The sequence below is a fragment of the Rhyacophila brunnea genome, unplaced genomic scaffold (assembly GCF_057557595.1).
Source record: "Rhyacophila brunnea isolate RB1 unplaced genomic scaffold, BYU_Rbru_1.0 scaffold_15, whole genome shotgun sequence".
Lineage (NCBI taxonomy): Eukaryota > Metazoa > Arthropoda > Insecta > Trichoptera > Rhyacophilidae > Rhyacophila > Rhyacophila brunnea.
The window spans coordinates 1,495,049-1,499,838 of NW_028232806.1; the positions used below are offsets into that span (position 1 = coordinate 1,495,049).

The 4,790-nt window shown below is 35.2% G+C and overlaps 1 non-coding gene across 1 annotated transcript; it reads right to left on the bottom strand.

Annotated features, from left to right (window-relative positions):
* Positions 1-949: 949 nt before the first annotated feature.
* On the bottom strand, positions 950-1,246 carry LOC147074760 (signal recognition particle RNA). Its single transcript, XR_015070135.1, has one exon.
* Positions 1,247-4,790: the final 3,544 nt, after the last annotated feature.

Consider the following 4,790-nt stretch of genomic DNA (forward strand, 5'->3'; position numbering starts at 1 on the left):
AGATCGTCTTGTTGTCCCAGATAGATGTAGTTTTTCACCTGTTCGAGCTGAGTGCCATTGATGAGGATCTCTTTTTGGCCCGCAAAGCAGTTGAACATGACTTTCGTCTTTGTTACATTTATTTCAAGCCTACTTTGTCGCTTACTTCAGCGAGTTCCTGCATTCTGCTTTAGAGGTCTTAGTAAATAATAGGTACATGCGACTGCAGTGACGTCCCTAGACAAAATGTCGCCGGTGGACAGCGCCAAAATGCCACCACATTTTTGTATACTTACAGTATTTTTTATCATCCGTGCACTTGTAGTTTCTGGTCACCAAAGACGTCAAAGAACAACGGAAGTAAACAAGACATCGCGAACCCGACAAAAAAAATTACAGTTCTGTTAAACCTTTTATGTTAATTATTAATACATTTTGTTTCCAACCAGTGAGCTGAATTTTTAATGGAAAGATATTTTCGTTATTACTAAGTTTAATTAGTATATATTTTCTATATAATATACCAAATGATTCTCCTCGATTTGCCGCCCATCGAAAAAGGCCCGTTTCAGACAGGACACCGGTGTCGCGCTCGATGTAGTATAGGAGGCCTTTGTATTCTTATATAAATCTTTATTTATAAAGGGACCTTTGTATTATGTTTATGAACGCCCAGAGCTAATGAGTCAACGCATAATTTCGCGTTATAAATTAGAACATAAAACTGGCTATGGTAATAAAAACAAGTGTATCGGCGGCTGGAGAATGTAGCGGCCGACGGAAAAGTGTACCGAGACGCGTTGACTCATTCTCACCGGTGTCCCGTCTGAAACGGGTATAACTGCCGCCCCCAAGCGACGCTCAATCTGCCTACCCCCACGGGACATCACTGTGCGACTGTAATAATCAAATTTAACCGGTTACGATCCTCAGCAGTGAGTACGAAAAATAAACATGAGAAAAAAAAGCAAAAGAATCGGGTTCGATTATGTCGGACGGGCTGCCACTGAGCGCGCACTCCCGGTCGCTATCCCACTACTGCCCCCCACGGGGACTTTTGGCTGCTGGGTTTCCCCCCTGGCCCGGTTCGCCCCTCCTTAGCCAACCTGGCCACCCAGAGTTCCCTCCGGGTGCCCATATTGATGGCAGGCTTAGTGCGGACAACCAGTCGACGTGAGCCACTCAGCGACAGTTGGACCCGGCCTCAAACCGTCCACCGACCCCGACCTCCGAGTAGCCGGATTACAGGAGACGCCACGCTCCCAGTCGAAGAAAGCGACAAAACACACGCATAAATACAAAACACCGCGATCGAAACCCATCGCGACATTTTTTTTTATAAATTTATGTTTTTTAATTTTATTATGATTAATATATTTATTTTATTACTACAATATTATATTTCACACAATAATCGATGAATTTAATTATTATAAAATGAAAATAAAATTATTTTTAAATAACAAAATAACGACATCTGTGGTGTAACTGCTATACAAAATACAAAACTTATTAAAACTGCTATGGTAGATTCAGATAACAATATTTACTTACGCATTTTCTCAACAGATGGCCAAGTTACAAGTAATTTATTAGTATTATTGTATGTGTTACACTGATGTGTGAAATTGCGTATTACATGAAATCGGCAAAATTTTGCCTAATTCATGAAAAACGCAAGCCGTTGCCTTATTCATGAATTAGGCAAATTATCTGCCGAATCCGTGAATTCGGCAGGCTATGGAATTCTTAAACTGTCAACGTGACAGTTGAAAAAGTAAATTTAATACGGATGGATTTATTAGTTATAATATTGGACATAATATAATATTATTATTAGGTTAGGTTTTGTAATTCTGAATTCAACTGAATGTCCATTTTGAGGTTAGCTAACAACTGTCAACAAACTATCAAATCATACTTTCACAAACAAACAATCGACCATTGCCTGATACCCAAGCACGAATCAAATCGCGAAAATACCTATTAATAAAATTCTTCCGTTATCATATTATAGTTCTAGTTTTTTTTGGGCATAGTAAATGGATATGAACGTCATTGTAGTTATTGATTGGTATATTTTTATATAATCAATGACATTTGACCAGTGACGTCCTGTGGGGGTAGGCAGATTGAGCGTCGCTTGGGGGCGGCAGTCACTTGAAGGGCGGCAAATCGAGGAGAATCATTAGGTATATTCTAGAAATAGGTACCTAAACTTTGTAAGTACCTAATAATGAAAATATCATTCGATTAAAAAAATCAGCTCATTGGTTGGAAACAAAATGTACCTATTGAGAATTGATTTGCGAATTATATTTTGAATTATAGGTAGGTACATAGGTACTTACCTAGCTCGCGTGTTTTGAAAATTGTCAGGTGTATTTTTTAATGTATCTGAAACCGTGGACCCGCAATATATTTTATTGAAGTAAAGATGGCATTTAAATTGGATTTATTGGCATATATTATTTTGTTAGTAATGTATTCATACAACACATTTCTTAAAAATTGGGGTCGTGTAAGGATGATAAAAAATACTGTATAAAAATGGGGCGGCATTTTAGCGCTGCCTAGGGGTGGCATTTTGTCTAGGGACGTCACTGCATTTGACACATTTGGTTAGTTTTATTAGTTGCAAAAAACACCACCTAATCCACTATCTAATTTGCCCAATTCATGAAGTAGGCAGAAAAATTACTGCCGAATTCACGCACTCGGCAGATATTTTGCCTAATTCATGAATAAGGCAACGGGCTTGCATTTTTCATGAAATAGGCAAAATTTTGCCGATTTCATGTAATACGCAATTTCACACATTCGGCGTAACATAATATGTGTAATTAATAAAAAAATAATTCTTATACAATCTACATATTTATGTTCAATCATAACAAGAAGGTATGTGATTATTTGTGTCAGTAAAAGACCCGTATTGGTGCAAACATCTGCGGTATCCAATGTATAAAAGAGAAGACAGCGCAGACAACACAAAAAGACACTAACAACCATAATAATAATGAACACGCGTAATCGATAACTACTTTTAGATGCGATAGCTTGGAACAAATCGTAGTTAATACTGTAGCCCACGTGTGTCTGGGTATGAGGAAAGTAGACGGAAAATATGGGTTTTCGTATTTGTAAAAGTGAAAGTCTATGGTCCATGATAGATTTAAACCCCTCCATCCTGTCGCATTAAAAAAGCAATATTAAATATTTATTATGGTCATTTTTTCGAAATGGATTTACCATATCATTTTTCTGTGTGCACGCCTGGCTCCATATCGATGCTTACTTTCGATAACCAATCCTGTATCGATAGTTTTTGTTTAAATATATTATTATGATCCCTAATCTACATTTTTCAATTTTGGCCACCCATTTGCTAGGAGTGGCCCTGCAAAGGTTCTTTACATTTGATGGAGAGTTTTTGTAGTGATGACGATTTATCTGGAGAAACGAGGAAACGGCCTTCATCCAACAATAATTTGATAATATTAAATTGTGCCAATTTATAAAAAAACTAAAATAATCTAGTAATCATGGCCCCCACAAGGGGGGGAGGGGGCCTGACAGGTCGTCGCTATAGTACTTGTTTTCCGAATATCCATTTTTGTCAAAATCGACATTTTAATGCAGTTATATTTCTTTTGTCTAACTACACCGAAAACATTTATAAAAATTGTATATTTTCATGTAGAAACAGAGATATTTTTTTAAAAACTCCGAATACGCCATGTTCGCAACGATTGCTTTTGCTTATTTTCCGAATGTCAAATAGAATAGCTCGGTCTCACTCTCGCATATCGCTTTCATATAGCGCTGTTTACTTCTAATGTCGCTCACTTCATATGTGACTGATGTCTGTTTTTCGTCTTTCAAAGCGCGCGATTTTGACTACTATTGTGTTATTTTAAGTTTCTATCGTTTAAATAGTGAATTTATCAAATTTAAAGTTATCAATCTTGGCTGGTACATCACCAGTTCGCTCTGAACTTACAGCAGAGTTATGGAAGTAAGTATTTTTAACCTAAATTACTGTATTTTGTACTGAGAAACAGAGATAATATCCCAACGGTCATACGAATTGTACAGTGTGACTCGGTAACTACGGTCTTGAAAAATAATTATTATTAATGTCTATAATCAAAACTTTTTCTGTTTTTAATTTACTTTTTATCTATTCATGCTAAAATGTACGCGAATATTTAATCTCATTTATTAATAAGATGTATGTTTATACCTATTTTTTTTTTGGTGGATTTCCATTGAATTACAGTACATTTGATTGTATTTTCATTAAGTATAATTATAATACTATTGGCTATCCAATAGATATTTTAGTTAATGTACGATCTATTAAGGTTAATTCTGGTTTCGTGAGTGAACTATTTTATATAATAATATTATACTCAGGATAGAATATTCTCAATCAATGGTTATTAAATAACACATGCCCCTATTATTTGTTCCATGCCAATAAAACATAATACCTAATATGCAATATATGGTTTGTAATAAGTTTAATTGTATCAAGTTCGATTAAAATCCATAATGACGCATTATTTGTGACCAATAAAAATATCATTGCCACCGTTTTAATATAGAAATTAGGAAAATTTTACTACCTACATTATTATTACGTAAATCTATGGATACAGTTTTTTTATAACTATAATTAGATATATAATTTTATGTTGATTCCCAATTTTGTAAACAGAAAATGGTGAATGGCATATTTTATAATTACCTATGGAATTAGATAAAAACGATCATTGATACAACTTGATCACCTATTTACAAAAAAT